The sequence below is a fragment of the Myotis brandtii genome, unplaced genomic scaffold (assembly GCF_000412655.1).
Source record: "Myotis brandtii unplaced genomic scaffold, ASM41265v1 scaffold2750, whole genome shotgun sequence".
In the NCBI taxonomy this organism is placed as follows: domain Eukaryota; kingdom Metazoa; phylum Chordata; class Mammalia; order Chiroptera; family Vespertilionidae; genus Myotis; species Myotis brandtii.
The window spans coordinates 191,899-217,158 of NW_005360465.1; the positions used below are offsets into that span (position 1 = coordinate 191,899).

Here is a 25,260-nt window from a genome sequence, read left to right on the forward strand (position 1 = left end):
CAAAGCCCCCCCCCCCCCCCAATTGATCGCCCCGCAGGCCAGGGGTCTGGGCCTCCCTCTGCGGGGCAATCGTGGGGCGATGGCAGGGCCCCCCAGACCAATCACATCGCACCTGCCTTGACTGGACTGGCACCAGTGTGTCATAGTGTGGTTGTCTGGATGGTCATTCTGCTGTTCAGCCGTTCGGTCGATTTGCATATTATGCTTTTATTATTATAGACTAGAAGCCCAGTGTGTGAAATTGCACAGCCCCGCCCACCTGCGATGGTCTTTGGTTGTTAGGCGTTAGGGCCACAGGCCTTTTATAATATAGATTGATTTTAGAGAGGAAGGGAGAGGGGAGAGAGAGATAGAAACATTAATGATGAGAGAGAATCATTGATAGGCTGCCTCCTGCATGCCCCCTACTGGGGATGTGCCCGCAACCAAGGTACATGCCCTTGACTGGAATCAAACCTGAGACCCTTCAGTCCGCAGGCCAACACTCTATCCACTCAGCCAAACCGGCTATGGCCCTTCCTTTCTTTTTCATGAAAGGTAGCACATGTTTGCTGCTGAATAATTTTCCCAGTCTGCTTCCTGCCAGTATAAAACTTGGGGGTCCAATGTACTGTTTCTGTAAACAGCTGCCACTGGACAATTATTCCATAGAGGGGCCTGGTGTGTCTGTCCTATTGGCAGGTTGGACACTCAGCAGTGGCTACAGCCAGATTGGCATTGGTGGAAGCCCATATTGTGGAGCCCATGCATACCACGCCTACCACCATGGCCATTTTGTTCAGGAGTCCATTGAGTAAGGAAAAAGGTATCAGAGATAGAAGTTGACTGACATCAACAGAATGGGGCATTTGTCCATCTGATGGAGATCCTCCTTCACAGTGGATTCTCTCTGGTGCTCCATGTATGTGGGATGTGAATATCCTCACACTCTGTGCCCATTCCAAGAGGGATACCCATATGCCTCTCCCCCAGACGTTATCAACAATATCTCAACCCAGTTCTTTCTAAGTCATTGACAATCCAGCCAAATCATTGGAAACTGCACGAATCAGTGGAGATCTATGCCTCTATCTTTGCGACAGGCCAATCTTTCTGCTGGGGGAATTTCCCTACAGGATGAACCCTAAGTGAGGCTGTAACACCGCAGCTAGCTACTACCAGCTGGTGGCAGCATATCAGGCAGAAGCATCTGTAAACCAAACTTAAATATTGGATCCCTTAGTCATCTGGTCACAGGGAAAGCCCCAGGAGGCCTGAGCGAGAAAGGGATGGCAGTGCAGCTGGTGGGTGTACGATCCACCTGCCCAGGCAATGTGCTCGTGTCTTCTAGACCTGCTTGTGTAAACCTCTTCTAATTGGCGGTGGAGTGCTGCTGCACAGAGACAACCTCATGGCTTGATGTGATAGTTTAACACACAGCTCACTTTTGGTGTCCTATGCTCAGGCATTCATTCACAAATCAGATCTGCTTTTCCATTTTTATTTTTCTCTTCTGCTGAGACTCCTACTATCACGATGTGGCCACTTCTAATTTTACCCTCCATTTCTTTTAAAATATTTTGTATCTCTTTATACTTTCCTGTTGATCTTTCCACTCACAAATTTGTTGTTCAGCTGTAGCCCTCCTAACCTCTATGACATCTATACAGTGTGTGCTCCAATAATGTGTCCAGGAACGAGGGAAATCACCACAGGATGGGACTTAGGATTTCCTGGGCCCAATATGAGAAGGACTTAGGCAGATACTTAAGTGGACCACAGTGACAGTCTAGGTCACCAGAGATTAACATTAACACAGAACCACTATCCAGTCTATTTAATTTAATTTAATTTAATTTAATTTAATTTAATTTAATTTTTTGTTAATCCTCCATTGATTTTTAGAGGGAGTGGAAGAGAGGGGGGAGAGACACAGAGAAAGAAAGCTCGATTTGAGAGAGACACATCGATTGGTTGCCTCCCACACGAGCCCTGACCTGGGCTAGGGATTGAACCTGCAACCAAGGTACGTACTCTTGACTGGAATCGAACCCAGGACCCTTCAGTCTGCAGGCCAACATTCTATTCACTTAGCAAAACCGGTTAGGGCTCCAGTCTCTTTTAAAACATCTAGATATTTATTTCCCTGTCCCCAGGGCACAAATAAGCTGGCTGCAGGTCCCTATGGGAAAAGCAAGAAGGGAGACTTTACCATATACACTTGTAAAAAGTGTAGCAAGGTCCCTCTTCAAATGAACCCTCCCCTTCATTCAAAGGCTCTACTCCATGAACTGGGAGAGAGGCTAGGACTCTACATTTTGAGGACTAGATTAGGAATCCATGTGCTAGACTAAATTTTTTTTTGTTATATAAATCAAATAGGACCTTATCAGGCTGTTCATCTATTTTAGAACTAGGGAAACCATGTTAATTAGCAACCACTACAGATCCCCATAAGTCAAACCATTCCAATTACTCCTATGGCTCTACTGTTCATTATAGGAATGAAACCCAACATTTGTCTTTGGGCATGACCCTCACATCCCCATTGAAATCAGGGACCCATTATCATGATTACTCACTGTGACAATGACTTACCGAAAAAACACTTGCCCAGACTGTGTGGCTCAGTGGTTGAGCATTGACCCATGCACCAAGAGATCACCCGTTTGATTCCCAGTCAGGGCACATGCCTGGGTTTCTGGCTCGATTCCCAGTGGGGGCCAGGCAGGAGGCAGACGATCAATGTTTCTCTCTCATCATTGATGTTTCTATCTCTCTCCCTTCCTCTCTTTCTAAAAATCAATAAAAACAAATTAAAGAACACAAAACAACACTGCAATGCTTTTTAAGAATGCTGATGCTCACTCATGTTAGTTACGGTAAAGTTAGCTTCTGAGACAAAAAAAAAAACAACACTCTGTACTTTAAGGCAATAAAAGTTTACTTCTTGCTCCTGTAATATTCCAAAAGAGATTAATAGTTGGGTTTCCCTCTTCTAAGGTGCCTGGGCACCTTCTGTCTAGAAGGTCTGCCATCTTCAAAATGTGATTACTATAAAACTCTTAGAAGAAAACATAGGGGTAAGTCTTCATGACCTTGGATTTGGCAAGAGATACTTAAGTATGACACCAAAAGCAAAAGCAACAAAAGAAAAAATAGATAAATTGGACTTAATCAAAATTAAAAGCTTTGTGTACCAAAGAACATTATCAAGAAAGTAAAAAGATAACCTACAGAATGGAAGAAAATATTGCAAATCATATATCTGATAAGGGTTTACAATCCAGAATATATTTAAAAAACTACAACTCAATGACAAAAAGACTAATAAACCAATTTTAAAAATGGGCAAAGGATTTGGAAAGACATTTCCCTAAAGAAAGTATAAAAATGAGCAACAAGCAAATGAAATATTGCTCAACATCATTAGTTATTAGGAAAATAAAAATCAAAACCACAATGAGATACCACTTCACACCACTAGATGGCAATAACAACACAAAAAACACTGAAAAGGATGTGGAGAAATTGGAACCTTTGCACATTGATGATGGGAATGTAAAATGGTGCACCCACTGTGTAAACATTTCGTCAGTTTCCTAAAAAGTTAAATAGAGAACTACCATATGAACCAGCAATTCCACTCCTAGGTATATACCCAAGAGAATTGAAAACAAGTACTCAAACAGATACTTCTATAGCAATGTTCATTGCAGCATTATCTACAATAGCCAAAAGGTGGAAACAACTCGTGTTCATCAATAGATGAATAAACAAAATATGGCATGAAAAGGAATAAAGTTCAGACACATGTTACAACATGGATAAACCTTGAAGACATTATTCTAAATGAAATAATCCAGACACAAAAAGACAAATACTATATGATTCCACTTATATGAAATATCTAGAATAGGCAAGTTCATATATATAGAAAGTAGCTTAAAAGTTACCAGGAACTGGGAGAGGAGGTTATATACATGTCTGATCACTAGGTTGCACACCTGTAACTAGTATAATATTGTACATCAACTGTAATTGAAAAATAAAAATTAAAAAATCTGTGATGGCAAAGAATTGGAAGCAATCTGGGTGGCCATCCTTGGTGAGTAGATAAGAAAAATGGGAAGCTTTCACACCATAGAGTACTATGAGGTAGTTGAGGTTGATGGAAGATATACACATAGCCTCTTGAATATATCTGCCATTATTCATGATAGCCAAAAAGTGGGAACAGCACAAATGTCCAAAACTGATGGATGGGTAAATAAAAGGTGGTAAAGCCATACAATGGACTATTATCTATACTAATAAATGGGTAATATGCTAATTAGACCGGACATCTTCCAGACATCCTTCTGGACAAAGTCATGGTGGCAGGGGCCGAAGCAGAGGCAGTTAGGGACAATCAGGCCAGCAGGCAGAGGCAATTAGGGGTGATCAGGCCAGCAGGCAGAGGTGGTTAGGGGTGATCAGGCCAGCAGGCAGAGAGGTTAGAGGCAAGCAGGCAGGCAGGGGAGCAGTAGGGTTATCAGGCAGGCATGCAGAGTGGTTAGGGGCAATCAGGCAGGCAGGCAGAGTGGTTAAGAGCGATCAGGCAGGCAGGCAGGTGAGTGGTTAGGAGCCAGCAGTCCCGGATTGCAAGAGGGATCCCAGATTGGAGAGGGTGCAGGCCAGGCTGAGGGCCGCCCCGCCGCCCCATGCACGAATTTCGTGCACCGGGCCTCTAGTTTAGCAATAAAGGGGGTGAAGTACTGACCCATGCTATAACATTAATGAAACTTGAAAACATTATGCTAAATGAGAGAAGCCAGACACAAAAGACCACATATTGTATGATTCCATTTATATGACTATCCAGAGTAGGCAAATCTACAGAAAGTAGATTAGTGGTTGCCTAGGAAGGCAGGGGCAGTGGGGGGAGATTGGAGGGAAATGGAGAGTGACTGCTAATGGGTACAGGTTTCCTTTTTGGGGTGATGGAAATATTTTATTTTATTTTTTTATTTATTTTTTAAAAAATATATTTTATTGATCTTTTACAGAAAGGAAGGGAGAGGGACAGAGAGCCAGAAACATTGATGGGAGAGAAACATCGATCAGCCGCCTCCTGCACACCCCCCACTGGGTATGTGCCCGCAACCAAGGCACATGCCCCTGACCGGAATCGAACCTGGGACCCTTGAGTCCGCAGGCCGACGCTCTATCCACTGAGCCAAACCGGTTAGGGCTATTTTTATTTTAAAATGTTTTTTATTGATTTTAGAAAGAGAGAAAAGAAGGAGAGAGAGAAAGAAATATCGATAGACTGCCTCCTGCATGCCCCCTATTGGAGATTGAGCCCACAACCCCGTTGCATGTACCCTGACCAGGAATCAAACTGATGACCTCTTGGTGCATGGGATGACAATCCACTGAGCTGAACCGCTGGGCAGGGTGATGAAAATATTTTAAACTTAAATTGTGATAATGGTTGAACAATCTGTGAATATGCTAAAAGACACTGAATTGTACACTTTAAATGGGTGACTTGTGGGATATATGAATGTATTTCAATAAAGCTGTTATATATATTACTAGGGGCCCAGTGCACAAATTCGTGCACCTTGAAAGGAACTGTGGGCTCGAGAGGCTGTGGTAGGCACAGGGGCGGGTCTCAGTCCATCCTCCACGACTCTGCATGGCCCCTCCCACTGCCCCCACCCAGTCCCTGTCTGCCGGCAGCATGCGCTGACAGCACTGGCCCCGCTTGCACCTGCTGACAGCGTGGAGCAATTAGGGCTGGCACTATCAGTGGGTGTGAGCGGCGGCTGCTACCCCAATCGCCCCTCAGGAGCAGGGGGAGGTAGAGAAGCCCTCAGGGGCAATCAAGGCCAGCAGCCGCCACTCACACCTGCTGATGGCACCGAGTGATCAGGACCAGCGCTGGGCACCAGCAGTGGGTGCAAGTGGTGGCTCTGGCGCTGGCTGCGGGTGCGAGTGGGGCCGGTGCTGGCAGCAGGTGCTAGTGCCGGGTGGGACCGCGGTGCACTGGAGCAAAGAATTTTCAGTAACCACCAGAGGCTCACCCCCATGACAGTGACAGTGACTGGCTTTCTGCCTTGGTCTGGCGCCCCGGCTCACCTGTTCTACCATCCTGCCGTGGCCGACACCCACCATGTTCCGCACAAGTTCCCTGGTGGTCAGTGCATGTCATAGCGACTGATTGTTCGGTTGTTCATTTGTTCGGTTGTTCTGGTTGTTCCACTATTCAGTCTATTTGATTATTAGCCTTTTATTATATAGGATGTATGTATATCTCAATAAAGCTGATATACATATAAACATATTGCTGATATATAAAACATCACCAGTCATCTATCTAAACATGTTGCTGCCTCTTTGGAGAAACAGTTGATTTCAGGGATGGGACCAGAGACTTAGGAAAGGCTTAAAAATGAGAGAAACATGTCAAAAGCACACAGGAGCCAACTTAAAGGATCCCCCAATGGCTAAATCTGGGACAACTTGAGCAACAAAATAAGTAATGGATGTAATAAATTATAACCCATAAAATGAAATAAGAATTCATGAGCACATACAGCTATAAACGAATGAATGAATGAGGGAGAATTTAAAGTCTTCATTACAGTCAAAGTCTAACTAATAAAGTCTAATAAATGTAGAAGAAATGGTGGAATCAGAAAATCACTATTTGGCAAACACCCACAGTAATAATTGTGTGAAGCATGAATCATCAGTGGGTGTTAAAATTAGTGGGTAAAAGCTTGATGAAAAACAGGATGTTTGCTTAGATACTTTGACTATCTCCTCACAATTCAGTTCATCACAAAGGTAAAAATAGAACTTGACAGTGGCAACACCACCTAACCAAGTGATGAGGATTAACACCATCATCAATAAGACATTTAGACATAATATAACCCGTTATGATGGACTGAGAAGGATACATTGCACTGCTTCCGTGGTTTTCTTGCCCAATATGCATAGCCTAAATGTAAACATGAGAGAACATCGGAAAAGCCCAATTGAAGGATATCCTACAAAATAACTGGCCAGTCCTCTTCAAAAGTATCAAGGTCATGAAAGACGGAAGGACTGAGGAACTGTAACAGATGAGAAGATACTAAGGAGGCATGGCAACTAATTGTAACATGGGATTCTAGAACAGAAAAAGGACATTAGGGGAAAATCTGGTGAAATCTGAATAAATTTGAAGGTGAAATTTGAATAGATTAACAGTATTGTATCAATGTTAATTTCTTAGTTTTGATAATTGTACTATGATTATGTACAACGGTAACATTTGGGGAAGCTGGGTGAAGGGTATATGAGAATTCTTTGTATTAGTTTTGTAACTTTTTTAAAAAAAAATTGATTTCAGGGAGGAAGGGAGAGGGATAGAAACATCAAAGATGAGAGAGAATCATTGATCAGCTGCCTCCTGCATGCCCCCTACTGGGGATTGAGCCTGCAACCCGGGCATGCGCCCCTAACTGGAATCGAACCCAGGGCCCTTCAGTCCACAGGCCGATGCTCTATCCACTGAGCCAAACCAGGTAGGGCATAGTTTTGTAACTTTTTATAAGTCTGATATCATTACAAAACAAAAGGTTTTTTAAATTTTAAAAATTAAAAGCACATATTGCTGTGTCACTCAAGTAGGAAAGAGAAAATATACAAGATAACACCCTTAGATATATTACAAATACATGCAAACAAAATGTTTTGCCAGAACACATACAAAGGTTATATCTTTTAAAATTAGCTTGATTCCCTGAGAATGGCAAATGGGAAAAAACGGAATCAACCAACTAGTCAAGTCATCATATGAAGAAACCTAAATTGGACCCTAGAAGTTTTTTCTGGAGGAAGTGAGATTAGATTTGAACTTTGCAGGAGAGTGGAGGGACTTGGAGGAATTAAGGGTGGTCTAACGAGGTAATAATGGCAAAATGTGGGAGAGAGCTAGTGGGGCTTGGAGGTAGTGCCAAGAGTCAGAAGGAACTGACTAGTCCAGAGGGTTGGGAGTTGAGGCTGGCTGTAGAGGGATTCAAGATGCCCTCAGGGCCAGTCTCCTCTCAGGCTATTCTATCCCCTCAACTACTGCCAGGGGGCACTGTTGGGATTGAGCCCTTTCCTGCCCTTTACCTGGTTTGGGGGCCTAATTCTCTTCTAAGGACCTCCCTGACCCCTGGACGATGGCATCTGCTGTGTTGTCCCGTAATCAGCTCCAGACAGGAGGGGAGGTAGAAGGCCAGACCTTTCCTCTCGACTAGGCTTAGGGTCAGGCTCTTTTTTCCCCAACTGTAGCATCACCATCTGAGCTGTCCTGCTGTGTGACTGGTGTGGTCACCTGGTCAACCTGTAGTTTGGCCTGGGACAGCCCTGGTAGCCTCCACACAACTTACCACTGCAGATGAAAAGCTGATTCCAAGGGGAGTAAAAAGGGGCCCAGAAGGAGTGGGCACATTGAGGGTACTCAGGAGGGGAGGAGCTACCTACCCAGGGGCTGCAGAACTGCCTGGGTGTAAATCCTGCTTCCATCAATTGCCTGCTCTGTGGTTTTTGGCAAATTACTTAAACTCTTATAGTCTCAGTTCCTGCATCTTTATATTGAAGGATAATAGAATAATAGTACTTACCACAGATGGTTATTACGATAATTAAATGAGATTACATAGTGTCTGGCATAAATTAAGCTCTCAATAAACATTAGCTGCCATTATTATTACACTAGAAGCCCGGTGCACGAATTCGTGCACCAGTGGGGTCCCTTGGCCTGGCCTGTGGGATCGGGCTGAAACTGGCTCTCCGACATCCCCTGAGGGGTCTTGGATTGTGAGAGGGCACAGGCCAGGCTGAGGGACCCCACCGGAGCATAATGGGGGGAAGGGGAGAGAGATGTGGGAGGTTGGCCAGCTGGGAAGAGACCACGGGAGGGCTCCAGGGCGTGTCCAGCCCATCTTGCTCAGTTCAGATGGGCCAGACCCCAGCAGCAAGCTAACCTACCGGTCAGAGCATCTGCCCCTGGTAGTCAGTGCACATCATAGCAACTGGTCAACGAGTTGACTATCTGCCCCCTGGTGGTCAGTGCATGTCATAGTGAGCAGTTGAGTGGCCTTAGCATATCATTAGCACATTATGCTTTGATTGGTTGAACGGCCGACTGGTCGACTGGACACTTAGTATATGAGGCTTTTATTATATAGGACTTCAGGCCCGGTGGGGTCCCTCAGTGTGGTGATTGAGCCAAAACTGGCTCTCCGACATCCCCCGAGAGGTCCTGGATTGCAAGAGGGCGGTTCTCAGGTGACGCATCCCAGAATCAGGCTCCCTCCTCTCTGGTTCCGGGTGCATCATCCGAGAACTACAGCTGCCAAATCACTGCAGCTCAGCAGCTCCTGCATTGAGCGTCTGCCCCCTGGTGGTCATTGCACATCATAGCTACGGGTCAGATGGTAGGACGGTCACTTAGGCTTTTATATATATAGATGTTCTCAGTCCTGGTTCTTGGGCTCCCAGAGCTGGAGCAAAACTACCTATAAGCTCAGAGGAGATAAGTAGAGCCTGGCAGTGGCTCTGGCTCTGATTTGGAGGAGGTATGTGGGTACTGCAAGGGTGACGGAAAGATAGTAAACCTTTAATTTGTATAACTAAATAAACTATTTTCACATTTTAATGACACACATGAGCATCTTCTGTGAATGTACATTTTCGCTTAAGATTTTATGCTGAAAATGGCTACATACAATTCCTGATCAGGACTTTTCATTAATGATCTCTTCAAAATCTTGATTGTGGCTTTTAAAGAGAAATGCTTTTTTTTTTCTCAAGTAGGTGGTGGTAAAAGGATAAGGATAATTTGTTTTTTTCCCCATTACCCAGAATTTCTATTTCATTCTTAAAATCATTTAAATCCAGTTGAACAATTTAAGTTTTTAGATGGCTATTCTTTTCCTCGGGATATACACAGATGATACTCTAATCCTTTAATCCAAATTATACCACCAACATTATAGAGAAGACAAGCAACAGTGAAAACTGATCAAATCAAAGCTGGTCTTCGAAAAGACTAATAAGGGAGACAGACTTCTGACCATTTAAAACCCAACACACAGAATGAAAAGGTAGAATAACTATAGACAAACTAAATTTTTTAAAAAGAACAAGTGAATCTTTTTTAAAAACTTTTTTTAATGTTGACATTAGAGGTGTTTCCCCGTTTTCCCCCCTTTGACCACTTCCACCCTCCCTCCCTTGGCCTTCACCAAACTATTGTCCATGTCCATGAGATATGCATATATGATCTTTTTAAACCATAGAGGCAATTTCCAAGACACAATCCAACATAGGACTGTACTTCTTTTTGAGGTATGAGGGTTTGGTCTTTTCCTCTTGTAGGGATACCAGTTTAGTCTCCTGCTTTCTCTTTTTTAAAAAATTAAATTTATTGGGGTGACAATGGTTAATAGACTATATTAGTTTCAAGTGTACAATATTATAATACATCATCTGTATATTGCACTGTGTGCTCATCACCCAAAGTTTAGTCTTTTTCTGTCACCATATATTTGACCCCCCCCCCTTCCTCTCTGGGAACCTCTCTATTGGTTTTCAAGTTTTATTGTGAAATGGGCTGATAAGCCAAGGGCTGCATTTGAAATCCTTCAGGAATGCTGGACAGCAGAACACAGATGAAACTTTGGAGAAATGACCACTCAGAGGGGCCTTCAAAATCCTCCACCTGGGAAAACCCCCTGTAGCAACCATTTACTTGATTATAATACTCTTTGCAGTATTCATGTGATTTGGTTTTATACGGATTGATTTTGGACCAATCAGATTTAATAAGGTTCATCTTCTTTATCACATTCAATATTCTGGTGCAGAAGGTAGAGGAAACTGTACTCCATGGTCACATAATTATCTTTGATAAGTAGAATGTATATGTTATTTATTTACTAGAGGCCAAATGCACGAAATCCATGCATGGGGGGAGGGTTGTTCCCTTAGCCCAGCTTGTGCCCTCTTGCAATCTGGGGCCCCTCGGGGGATGTCTGATTGGGCCTAAACTGGCAGTTGGACATCACTCTCACAAACCATGACCCTTGCTCCTAACTACCCACCTGCTTGCCCCTTACCGCCCACCTGCTCACTTCTTACCACTTGGCTTGCCGCTCCTTACTGCCCACCTGCTCACTCCTTACCACTTGGCTCACCAATCCTTAGCACTGCTGTGGAGGCAGGAGAAGCTCCCACCATTGCATTCACCAGCTGTGAGCCCCACTTCTGGCTGAGCAGTGCTCCTGCTGTGGGAACGCACTGACCACAAGGGGCAGCTTCTATGTTGAGCATCTGCCCCCTGGTAGTCAGTGAGTGTCATAGTGACCCGCTGTTCTGGTTGTTCCAATCATTCTGCCATAATGGTCGCTGGGCTTTTATATATATAAATTCGTGCATCTCATTTTCTCGTTCTCCACTCCCATTTCCAACCCTCTCCCTCTATAGGCAGGTATTCTGATGTGTTTATTGTGATTATCTTTGATTCTATGTGTTCAGTCAGTTGTACGTATTATTTGGTTTGAAAACTGTGTTTCTGTTAAAATTTTAAATGCACTGAACATATGGAACAGTTTCTAAAACTTGTACAGTTTAAGGAAGAATAATAAAATTCCCATCTACCTGCCAACCATGCTAAGAACTAGAACATATTTTAGAACCCTCCTGTTTCCCTTCACATACCTCTTCCCCTGCCCCAGAGGAAACCATTATCCTGACCTTGATGTTCTCTCTCTCTCTCTCTCTCTCTCTTTTTTGCTTTTCTTGAAAGTTTTGCTTCCTGTGTAAGTATCCCTAAACAATATATGGTTTTGTTTTGAAAACCTGAGTGGCGAGCACACACCCCACTGGCTACTGAAGTTACTCCTGGGTGAAGCTGCCCAGGAGAGGAGGAGCTGAACAGAACCTCTCAGTCACTGTCTGGCTTCAGCTTCCTGAAGGGGTTACAAGAGCCCCTTCTGGGGAAGTCAGTGGGTGAGGTCACACGGCAGTCCAGGGAACTAAACACGTGGCTCCCCTCAGTCAGTGCACCAGCGGGGTTGTTGTGTGGACCAGAATGAATTTCCTGATAACAACATGGGTTGACGGAGTGGGCCCATCTATCTTCTTCTAATCTCCCCACAATCCCCTTTGCCCCCCAAGAGTAGGTGACAGCAGATCACTTCTGTGGGGTGGAATGCCTGTCCGCTCCGGAGCTGGGCTGCTGCTGTGCTTGGAGGGAGGGCTTGCAGGAGCTTTGGCAGCACATGGTCAAGGTTAGCTAAGTACAGGTACTGTGAGTCAGGCTCACCTGGGCATTCTGTCCTCGGGTTAACAGACGACAGGTGGTGTTGTTTTCTCCTTAGCGAAGAGCAGATACTAAAGGATGAATGTCATGGAGTGGGTGACCTAAGACAAGGGAATATACACTTTATTTTTTCTTTCACCCTTTCTTGTTTATTTCGTATTATCCACATTCCCATCCCTCCCCAAGCCCTGCCATATAGGTATGTCTTTGAATGGGTTTATTCCACAAATATTTATTGAGCATCTACTAAATATTACTATGCACTGTTCTTGGCACTGGGGATACAACAGTGAACAAAACAAAAGGCCCTGCTTTGTGGAGCTTACAGTCTATTGGGGAGAGACAGACACTAAACACAATAAATAAATATGAAATATTTCAGGTGGTGATCGGTGTTTTGTAGAAAAACATAAGACAAAAAAAAAGTAAGATAAGGGCATAGACCGTGCTGGTGAATGAGACCAATTTAGATATGCTGGTCAGGGAATGCTTCTCTAAGGAGGTGACATTTGATAATACTGGATGTGGGTGGGCAAGTCATCAGATTATCTGGGTAGAAGAGTGTTCCAGGCAGTGAGAACAAGTACAAAGCCAATGAAGAGGGCGGGTACTTGTCAGTTTGAGTAACAGCAAGTAGGCCAGTGTGGCTGGAGAAGAGTGAGTGATGGAGAGAATGACAGGAAATGAAGTCAGAGAGGGGTTGAGGTCCAGAATGTGTAGAGACTTTTGGGACATGGTGAGGGCTATGGCTTTTATTCTGAGGAGCTGGGAGCCGTGGGAGAGTTTTGAGCAGAGGAGGGACATCATCTGGTAGGGATTTTTAAAAAGAATTTCAGATAAGAATTAGTAATAGGTATTACAACACCAGGCAAAGAAAAAAACAGACAACTACTAAGAAAACAAAAAGGTATACAACAAAGGATATATAATCAGAGTATACTCTGTGGTTTAGATATGAACAATATTTACAGTGTCATACTTATGCAAACAGTGATCATTGGTTGAACAAAAATTGTATAAAATCTTTAAAGAAACAGAAGATGCAACCACAAAGATGAGCAAGCAACAAGAGATTATTAGGGTTGAATTAGAAAGTGAAATATATGGAGCTTATACAAATGAAAAATGCAACTGTTGAAACAAAAAAACTCAGTGGACAGATGAAAGAACAGATCAGACATAGCTGAAGAGTTAATTGGTAAAAATCTGGAGAAATTGCCCAGAATGAAGTGCAGGAAGACAAGGAGACAGAAAACATAAAAAAGATGTTGAGATATGGAAGATATAATGAAGAGGTAAAAAATATGACTAACTGGATTCTGAGAAAGAAAATATATAAATAATGGGAAAGGGCAACATTTGAAGACATAATGGCTGAGAATTTTCTAGAAATTATGAAAAAAAAATCCAGAGGCATAAAGCAAGTGCATTTCTAAAGTAGAATAAATGAAAAAGAAATACATGCCTAAACATTTTAGAATGACACTGAAGAGCCCCCGGTACATCTCCCTCTGAGAGAGAGAGAGAGAGAGAGAGAGAGAGAGAGAGAGAGATCTTAAAGGTAGCCAGAATAAAAGAAAACAAAAACACCTACAAAAACAGTAATTAGACTGGTAGCAGACTTCTAAATACCTATAGCACTGTCATTTAAGATGAGGATAAAATTACATTTACATATAACAAAGACTGGGACAATTTAACACCAAGAGACCTGTACTAAAAGAGCATCTAAACACTGTATTCATAATGAAAGAAAATGATCCCAGAATGATGGTCTGAGATGCAAGAATGTATGCATGAAAATCCAAAAACTATGCATATAAAATTATACTAATGATAATGTAGAATTTATGGGGTTAGAAAAAAGGAACAAACTCACAATAGCATGTGGTCAAGAAAGAAATGCCTACAGTTGAAGGTTCCTGTGTTCTTGAAGATGGAGGTTAAAATACTGTCTAACTTTAGACCTTATAAATTAAACATTCGTGGTAAAATGTCAAGGATAACCACAAAAAGAATAGAAAAAATGTTAATTCCAAACAGTAGGGAGGAAAATATTGAATAAGAAAGCAAACACTACAAATCTTAAAGCTGAAAAAGCAAGCGAAAGAAAGAAAGAAAGAAAGAAAGAAAGAAAGAAAGAAAATGAAGCATAGAAAAGATGTTGGTAGGAAATAGAAATAAAAAAGTATAATGGTAGAAACAAGCCCAAATATATCACAGTAAATGTAAACAGATTAAACTTGCCTGTTAAAAAAACAGAGATCACCAGATTACCTTTTTTAAAAAAAGGTCCAGCTATATGCCATTCCCAAGAGGTATAATTGAAGCATAAGAGCATGAAAATGTTGTAAAGTAAAAGGTTGGAAAATTATATGCCACATAAATCCTAACAAGAAGAAAAGCTTGTGATGTTATATTAATATAAGGTAAAATAGACTTCAAGGAAAAATGCATTATCAAGAATAGAGAGGGTCATTACATATTTATCAGGAATATATAACAATTCTTATTTTGAATAGTCCTAATAAAATATTCTCAAAATATATAAAATTTTAAAAAAGAACTACAAGGAGAAATAGACAAATCCACCATCATAGTTGAATATTAATACACCTCTTACAATTACTGCTATATAGTGACACCAAAAAATCAGTATAGATCTAGAAAATTTGAACAATACAACCAACAAGCTTGATAATAGACATATGTAGAACTCTGTAATCAACAATTAGAGAACATACATTCTTATAAAGCACACAGGAAACATTAAAAAATATTGATCACGTACTAAGCCATAATCAAGTCTCAATAAAATTCAGAATTGTTATCACACAGACAACATCCTCTGACCATAATGCAATTAAGATAGATTTCAATAACAAAGAGATAAAATTAAAAATCACCAAACACTGAGAAATTTAAAAACACACTTCTATATAACTCACAGGTCAAAGAAGTAACCATGATGAAAATGTTAAAGTACTCGGAACCGAACAATAATGAAATAGGACATGTCTGAACTTATAAAAAAGCAGTATTTAGAGGGCAATTTATATCCTTAAATGCACAAATCAAAAAACAAGGAAGGCTGAAGATTAATGAGCTCAGTATTCAATATAAGAAATTAGAAAAAGAACAACAGAATAAATCCAAAAAATGTGGAAGGAAGGAGATCAAAAAAGATAAGAGCGGAAATTAAAGAAATAGAAAACAAAGACATAATAGAGAGAAGCAACAAAGCCAAAAGTTGGTTCTTTGAAAAGACTAATAAAATAGACAAACCTCTGGAGAGATTGATCATGAAAAAAAGTGAGAAGGCACAAATAACCAATAACAGCAATGAAAAAGGAGACATAACTACAGATTATGTACAGCAGAGAATCAAAAATAAGGGAAGTTGATGCCAATAAATTCGAGAATGCAGGCAAAATAGACCAATTCCTAGAAAACTTTAACGTACCAAAACTGACTCAAGAAGAAAAAGAAATCCTGAATAGTCCTCTATTAAAGGAATTGAAGCAGCAGTTAAAACTCTTTCTACCAAAAATAAATGAACGAATGAATAAATAAATAAACAAACAAATAGCAGAAGGCAGAATTTTCTAGTTGATATGTAGATTATAGGTAAGTAAAGAGATACTGATTCCCTCAGCCCTAATGGTGTCCGTGTAGAACCTAAGGCAGTGGAGACCCTAGGCAGGCTGCCTCTCTCTATGGGCAGCCTCCTGTGGAGATCCTTAGAGGGTGACCCTTAATGAAATGTGGTCTGACAAATCCCTCTCCCGTACCTGCAGGAGGTGAGCACGAATGAGTAACATCCAGCACTCAGTTACTGCTCTGTGGTAAGTGTGTTAAGCAGAGCCGAGCTCAATCACATGGACAGCCTCTTCAGTAGACAGTTTCTGTAGTCTTCTGCTCACTGAGGACAAGGGATCTGTGGAGCTGCTGGAGGAGTCTGTGTTCCAGTTGCCAAGAAACACCATACACAGCCAAGTTGTGACTAGTTGGGGTGGGGTTGGGTGCAGGAAGGCCAAGCAGGGGCTTCTAGAGAGTGTAGCTCCTGGTAGAAGCCCTGAAACTCTGTCTTCATGAATATCAGATACTTTTATTCATTTGAAGCTGATGAGCCCTTTTAATGGTGTCCAAGCTAGCTGCGGGGCTAACAATGATGGATGTTCTGCAAATAAGAGCTTCATCATTATTTTGAAATAATTTATATGAAAGAGTTCAATTGTTTTGAAATCTAATCACATTATCACAAGAAATTTTAACAATATATTCTTCAATAAAACAAAAAGAAAAGCTGTCAGATACCATTTCAGTTGTTAAACATTTTTGAAGACTTTAAAAATTGGTTTTAAATACTTTATCAGCTACTTGTACATAAATTTTTCTTGATCGTGACTACTGAAAATTTGAAAGAACACATCATTAAAAAGTCTTGATCAGAATTTGGGTGTATCCATTTCAAGCATAAACCTAATATAAAAATAAACATGTTATTCAAGCAGTTTTCAAATTTCTCATTTAAAAATCTGAAAAGACTCCCAGTCAAGGCACATACCTGGGTTGTGGGTTCAATCCCGTGTGGGGGGCGACCGATCAATGTTTCTCTAGAACATCAATGTTTTTTTTCCTCTCTCTCCCTTCCTTTCTCTAAACATGTCCTTAGGTGAGATCAAAAAATAAATAAATAATGAAAACAAGAACTTAAAAAAAAAGTTGGCAGAGAACTCAGGGTCCACATACAGGGTTGGGCAAAAGTAGGTTTAGAATTTTAAGTACGTAAAAGTTTACTTGTGTATTATTACATTATTTTCCATATGAACAACTGTGACCTGCTCTTGCCACACCCTGTAATACAGGGAATACAGAATTCACAAGTAAAGGGCAACAAGAAAAATAACAACAACAACCACACATGCACAACCCAGAACAGCAACAAACTTTGAGGGTGGAAGAGTCTGATACCAGAGTTGTTAGAGTATCTAAAATGACCATTTTTTTACAAAAAAAAACCCACCCCAACTACTGTGAGACATGCAAAGAAACAGTAAATTATGTTACATATACGGGGAAAATAGCAGCCAAAAGAACATGTCCCCAAGGGTGCTAATATTTGGGACTTAATAGACAAAGACTTTAAATTAATTATTATAAACATTTTCAAACAACTAAAGGAACCCATATCTATAGAATTAAAGGAAAGTATGAGAACAATGTCTTATAAAATAGAGAATGTCAATAGAGATAAAAATCATAAAAAAGAATCAAATAGAAAATCTGGAGTGAAAAGTATTACAAATGGAATGAAAAATACATTTTGAGGGGTTCAACAACAGATAAGAGCTGGCAGAAGAGAAGGGTGAAGTTGATGATAGGTAAATAGAGATTATCCATTATGAAAAGCAGAAAGAAAAAAGAATGAAGAGAAAGAAACAAAGCCTCACAGACCTGTGAGACTACATCAGTGTACTAACGTAAGTATAACAGAAATCTCAGAAGGACAAGAGGAAGACAAAGGGGCCAAAACATCACAAATTTGATGTAAAATATTAATCTATACATTCAACAACCTCAAGCAGAATAACCTCAAAGAGATCCATACCTAGATACGTAGTGAAACTGGTCAAAATCAAAGACAAAAAGAAAATCTCAAATGCAGCAACAGGAAAATGACTTATTGTGTATAAGGGATTCTCAATAACATTAGTAGCTGATTTCTCATCAGAAACCAGAGGACAGAAGACTGTGTCACAGCATTTTCAAAATGTTGAAAGAAAAAGACTGTCAAAGGAGAATTCCACATCTAACTAAACTGTCCTTCAAAGATGAAAGAGAAGTTAAGATAAACAAAACTGAAAGAATTCGTTGCTAGCTTCAGGCTGAAATTAGAGGACACTAGATGGTAACTTGAAGGTACCTACATGGGTATAAAAAAAATAATTTTTGTAACACTTTATTTTCCTATCTGTTATAAAAGATTGCATAAAGCAAAAATAATAAAATTTGGTGATGGGCTTATCCTATATAATAAAAAGGCTAATATGCAAATCGACCGAATGGAGGAATGACCGGTCGATATGAAGTGCACTGACCACCAGAGGGCAGATGCTCAACGCAGGAGCTTCCCCCTGGTGGTCAGTGCACTCCCACAGGGGAAGCACCGCTCAGCCAGAAGCCGGGCTCACGGCTGATGAGCACAGTGGTGGTGGCGGGAGCCTCTCCTGCCTCGACGGCAGCACTAAGGAGCAGTGAGCCCAGCGGTAAGGAACAGCGAGCAGGTGGGTGGTAAGGAGCAAGGGGTCCCGGACTGCAAGAGGGATGTCCAACTGCCAGCTTAGGCCCGCTCCCCTGGAGAGCAGGCCTAAACCATCAGTCAGACATTCCCCAAGGGCTCTGGACTACAAGAGGACCGGGCTGAGGGACCCTCCCGAAGTGCATGAATTTCGTGCACCAGGCCTCTAGTAATGTATAAAGAAGAGTAATTTGCATGATAATACTACAAAGGAGGGGAGAGGAAACAGGTATACTGGAGCAAAGGTTTTTACACACTATTGAAAGTTAAGTTAGAATTAATCCAAAGTAGAATGTTTCTAATTAAGATGTTAATTGTAATCCCCAGAGTAACCACTAAGAAATTAACTCAAAAAATATATACTTGATAAGGAAATTAAAAAGTTAAAGTAGAAAATATCTACTTACCAAAAAGAAGAGAGGAATTAAAGAACAATGGAACCGAAGACATAAGACGTACGCAAAGCAAATATCAATCCTTCACAAACTCATCCAAAAAACAGAAAACACTTCCCAATTCATTTTATGCAGCCAGTACTACACTAACACCAAAACCAAAGACATCACAAGAAAACTACAGACCAATATCCCTTATGAATATACAGTAGATGTAAAAATCCTCAGGAAAATACTAGCAAACCAAGTCCAGCAACATAGAAAAAGTATTCTCTAACATGATGAATTAGGATCTATTACAGAAATGCAAGGTTAGCTTATCATCTGAAAAGTAATCAATGTAATACACCATATTAATAGAATAAAGCATATACTCCACACGATCATCTCAATAGATGCAGAAAAGGCATTTGACAAAGCCCATTCATGGCAAAAGCACTCAGAGAACTAGGAGTAGAAGGGAACTTCTTCAACTTGGTAAAAGGTAAAACCCACAGCTAACATCATACTTAATAGAGAAAGACTCAATACTTTACCCCTAAGATCAGGAACAAGATAAGGATACTTGCTGTCATTACTTCCAGTCAGCACTGTACTAGAAAGTCTAGCCAGGGCTATTAATCAAGAAAAAAAAAAGCATCCACATTCTGGCCAGGTAGTTCAGTTAGTTATAGCATCATCCAGATAGGCCAAGGTTGCAGGTTCAATCCCCAGTCAGGGCACATGCAAGAATCAACCAATGAATGCATAAATAAGTAGAACAACAAATCAATATCTCTCTCTCTCTCTCTCTCTCTCTCCCTCTGTCCCTCCCTCTTTCCCTCTCTCTCTTTCTCTCTCCCCCTTCCTCACTCTCTACAATCAATAAATAGCCCTACCCGGTTTGGCTCAGTGGATAGAGCGGTGGCCTGGGGATTGAAGGGTCCCAGGTTCGATTTTGGTCAAGGGCACACACCTTGGTTAGGGGCTTGATCCCCAGGAGGGGGCATGCAGGAGGCAGCCGATCAATGATTCTCATCATTGATGTTTCTATCTCTCTCTCCCTCTCCCTTCCTCTCTGAAATCAATAAAAATATATTACAAAAATAAAATCAATCAATAAAATTTTTTAAAGCATCCAGATTGGAAAGAAAATGTAAAACTATATTTGTAGATCACATAATCTAATATACAGTAAATCCTCAGGAATCTACTAAGAAACTATTTGAACTAATAAACAAGTTCAGCAATGTGGCAGAATAGAAGATCAATAAATAAAAATCAATTGTATTTCTACACACTAGCAATGAATAATCAGCAAGTGAAATTAAGAAAATAATCCCATTTATAATAGCAGCAAAAATAAAATTCTTAGGCATAAATTTAACAAAAGTGAAAAACTTATATACTGAAAACACTTCCAAAAGAAATTAAAGACAATCTAAATGGAAAGACTTCTCATGTTCACAAACAGGAAGACACAATATTGTTAAATGGTAATAATTCCTAATTGATATATAGATTCAACACAATCCCTATAAAAATTCTAGCTGATTTTCTGCAGAAACATGGCAAACTGATCCTAAAATCCATATAGAAATGCAAGGGACTTAGAAGAGCCAAAACAATCTTGAAAAAGAACAAAGGTTGAAGATTCCAATTCCTGTTTTCAAAACTTACTATATGCAACTATAGTAATCAACACAGTGTAGTCTGGCATAATGACAGACATAGATCAATAGATTAGAATTCAGAGTCCAGAAATGAAACTTTAAATTTATTATTTATGGTCAATTGATTTTTCACAAGGTTGCCAAGACAATTCAAGGGGGCGGACAGAATACTCTTTTCAACAAAAGGTACTGGGACAACTAGATATTCACATGCAGAAGAATAAAATTTGGACCCCTACCTCACCACACACAAAAATTAACTCAAAATGGGTCATCAACCTAAATGCAAGAGCTAAAAATCATATAACTCCTGGAAGAAAGCACAGGAATAAATCTTTGTAACCTTGGGTTATTGACTGGTTTCTTAGATATGACATGAAAAAGTCAAGTGACAAAAGAAAAATAGATATGGCCTGGCCGGAGTGGCTCAGTTGGTTGAGCATAGTCCTGTGCACCAAAAGGTTGTCGGTTCAATTCCTGGTCAGGGCATTGCGGGTTTGATCCCCAGTTGGGGAGCGTAGGGAAGGCAACTGATTGATGTTTCTAACATCGAGGTTTCGCTTTTTCCCTTCCTCTCTCTAATCATTTCCTCGGGTAAGGATTAAAAAAGAAAGAAAAAAAAATATATAAACTTGACTTCAAAATTTAAAATTTTTATGCATCAAAGAACTCCATCAAGAAGGTAAAAAGTCAACCCAAAGAGAAAAGATTTGCATTTTATATATCTGATAAGGGACTTGTATCTAAAATACATAAATAATTCTTACAACCTGTCCGGCTGGAATGGCTTAGTGGTTGAGCACCGACCTATGAACCAGGAGGTCACGGTTCAATTCCCGGTCAGGGCACATGCCCGGGGTTGTGGGCTCTATCCCCAGTGGGGGGAGTGTAGGAGGCAGCCGATCAGTGGTTCTCTCTAATCATTGATGTTTCTATCTCTCTTTCCCTTCCTCTCTGAAATCAATAAAAACATATTTTTTAAAAAAGAATTCTTACAACTCAACAATAAGACCATCCCTTCCACTCTCTCTAAAAATCAATGGAAAAAAATATCGTCAGGTGAGAATTTAAAAAGTAGTTTAAAGAGGAGGAAAAGAAAGTATCTGGGAAGGGCAGTTAGAGTGAGGACACCTACCCCCATCTCCTGACCTCCTGGTAAGAGGGCTATGCGGGAGCTGCTGGAGGAGCAAAGGGCTCAGGGGAAAGCCAGATTTCTATTCAAGCAGTGGTTCTCAGTGGCGGGAGGGATGGACAATCAAGGGGTGTTTGGGGCATTTTTTATTGTCACGATAGTTGGAGATCACTGGTGACATTTAGTGGGCATGGACCAGGGATGCTCAGCTGCACAAGATAGCTCCACACAGCAAAGAATTGAACCACATTCCATACAACTTTAGAATGTCCCACCAGACAACCATGTAGGTAAAAAGCCTGGTTATTCATTCATTTACTTAGTCATTCAACATTTACTGAGGGAGCCTACTATGTGCCAGGCACTGTTTAAGGTAATAGGGATGCATCAGGGCACGTGCACGTGTGTGTGCGCGCGCACACACACACACACACACACACACACACACACACGTCTGCCCTTCTATTTTTTTAAATATATTTTATTGATTTTTTACAGAGAGGAAGGGAGAGAGATAGAGAGTTAGAAATATCGATGAGGGAGAAACATCGATCAGCTGCCTCCTGCACACCTTCTATTGGGGATGTGCCCGCAACCAAGGTACATGCCCTTGACCGGAATTGAACCTGGGACCTTTCAGTCCGCAGGCCGACGCTCTATCCACTGAGCCAAACCGGTCAGGCAATGTCTGCCCTTCTAGAGCTTACAATTGAGTGGGAGAGTCAGACATAATAAAAATGTGAATTTTATATTCTGTAAGAGGGTGAGGAACACTATGAGAAAAACAGATCAGGGTATGTGCTAGTGGAGAGCTGCAATTTTAAAAAGGATGGCCAGGCCCGGCCGATGTGACTCAGGGGTTGAGTGTCGACCCATGAATGAAGACGTCTCGGTTCGATTCCCTGTCAGAGCACATGCCCTGGTTGCAGGCTTGATCCCCGGTATGGGGCATACAGGTGTCAGCCGATCGATGTTTTTCTCTCATTGATATTTCTATCTCTCTCTCCCTAAAATCAATAAAAAGCATATTTTAAAAAAAGATAAAATAAAAAGGATGGTCAGGGTAGGCCTCATTGAGAAAGTGACATCTGAATAGAGACCTGAAGGAAGTGAGGGCATGAGTCGTGTGCAAGAAAAGCATTCTAGGTACAAGTGATGGCCCAGTACAAACCCCTGAGGTGGAAGTGTGCCTAATATGTTCAAGTAGCGTAAAGGAGGCAAGGATGGGTGGCATAGAGAGAGCAAGTGGGGAGAGTGGTAGGATATAAGCCCAGAGAGGTTATGAAGGCCACATCATAGATTCTAATATACTAGTATACTGACTGTTCCAGAAATTCTACAACTACATAAATTGAGGGAAGACTGCACTATGTTTTGTTTAGAACTTTATAAAGAATTGCTCATCATCTAGGAAAACTGCATCATCCTACCTGCGGTTTCTGAGTCACCAATCAACACACATGTAGCTGTCACACTCCCAGGTTTAAGTATCATTATATGCAAGACCATTTCATTATGACTTCTAATAGAATTACATCCCAGGCTTTACTTATTAAAATACATATTGTTTTATTATAAATTGCTCTTCCTTTACTTCTCATTTATATTACAATTAGGACATTATATTGGTTTGGGGGGATTATGTGTGTAGACAGATTCTATTATCTATGCACTTCATTTCAGAATAGTGAAGAGGCATTTCAAAATATACACTGTAAAAATGGAGTGTTGGATCCAACAGGTATGAGAACCTCTAAGGAATGGAAAGAAAACTAAGACTATTCAGAAGCCAGGGTGAGAATGGAGGGGATTTTGCTGATGATTGAAGGTGAGTTCCAGAGGCCTGGTCAAAGGATTTCAGGGTGGGGGCAGAAGGGCTGTATGGGGATGTAACTAGGAGACCCTTGGTCTTCTTGTGTTGACTAACATAAAGGGCCTGATCCACTTTTTTCATTTAAGTTGCTCCTCACCCTGGGGGTCTCTACCTGATTAACACTGAAGGCTGGGGAACAAAGAGGATCTCTCTTCAATGAAGCCAGAAGCAGCCCAAGTCCAGGCTCCTTTTTCCCCCCCACAGAACAGTCTAGAGCCCTTGGCTAAGTTCACAGTTGCTCTTAGGCCAACCTCATTGCTATAAACAATGCACCTTTAAGCTATTTAAGGATGGAAAAGAGACAGGTAGAAAGAGGAAACACAGTAACAGAGAAAGAGAACCAATGAGGGTAGGCTCAGAGACAGACAGGGAGTAAACAAAGCCAAAGACCAAGAGAGAGAATATTCTTCTCAATCACGATCGTCATTTATTGAATATTTCTAGGGGCTGGGTATTGGGCAAAGGGATGCACAAGTATTGTCTTAGGTGGAGATGATTAGACTTCCATTTGACAGATGAGGAAAACTGAGGCCCACATCCATGAAGTAGATGGCTCAAGGTCTCATGGCTAGTTTTAACAGGATTCAGCCTTCTAGGTCTGGGTTGTTTAGTATGTCTCAGAGAGGGAGAGAAATAGAAAGATAGAGACAGACAGAAAGATGGAGATAGAGACAGACTGCGAGAGGGAAAGGCGGGGCAGAAAGAGAGGAGACTTACAGACACGCACGCAGACGATCATGTGAGCTGCAGACCTGCACAGAACGGTTTTCCAAGAGATTTGGGGGGAGGGGGCGGGAAGGCGGGCACGGGCAGTGGGCTACGCAGGGTACTCACCTAGTCGCAGTCTGGGGTCGCAGGGGCCCTCGCCCTCCCTTTGCTACCTGCGGGATCCTCCGCAACCCGCTGACCTAGGGTTGAGAGGCCGCCCAGGTAAAAGCTCACCCAGGCCCCACCCCTCACGCGCTCCCGCCCGGCCTCCTTCCCCCACGCCCCCCTCCCACCCCGGTCGTTACAGCCTCTCACCGGACAACCTCCGCCGTACAAGCCACGTGTGAGCAGATTCCAAGATCCCAGGAACCGAGAGCTGAATTTCGAGAATACCCAGGAGGTGTCCCTCCCGCAGGCTGAAGCGCGAGCAGGATCGCTAGCTCCACCGCTACCTACAGACTCGGGCTCCCATTGGAGGAGTGCCCTCCTGTCGGCCCTGGGATTGGCTGGAGATGGAAACACTTTTTTTTACCCCCTTCCCCCCAGGCCCGGATCCAGGAGGAAGAAAACCCCGCCCCTTCGGGGTCTTTGATTGGCTGATTAGCCAAGCCCACCCTTTAAGAGGATGAAGATGAGGACTCATCATCCTCTTTTAGCGGGTCTATTAGATTAGCTGGAAACACTCAGACTCTAAGCCCAAAGTGGGGCCTGGCGCGAGTCACCCAATGATCAGAGTTCCTGACTTCTTTTTTAAAAATATTTTTTTATTGATTACAGAGAGGGAGAAAGAGATAGAAATAGCAATGATGAGAGAATCATTGATCGGCTGCTCCTGCACGCCCCCTACTGGGGACCGAGCCGCAATCCC

At 41.7% G+C, this 25,260-nt stretch overlaps 1 long non-coding RNA gene across 2 annotated transcripts in view; it reads right to left on the reverse strand.

The window, feature by feature from the left end:
• LOC106726508 overlaps window positions 1–24,837 on the reverse strand; it is a 42,987-nt gene extending 18,150 nt beyond the window's left edge. Inside the window, exons 1-4 of one of the 2 annotated variants that reach the window (XR_001362584.1) lie at window positions 24,708–24,837; window positions 24,519–24,592; window positions 16,123–16,511; window positions 12,335–12,432 (exon numbers count right to left, since the gene is read on the reverse strand). This is a non-coding gene — a long non-coding RNA (uncharacterized LOC106726508). Of the gene's footprint in view, window positions 1–11,378; window positions 12,433–16,122; window positions 16,512–24,518; window positions 24,593–24,707 lie in introns of those variants that run through there. The other variant, XR_001362583.1, reaches the window with a different exon arrangement.
• Between the last annotated feature and the right edge of the window lie 423 nt (window positions 24,838–25,260).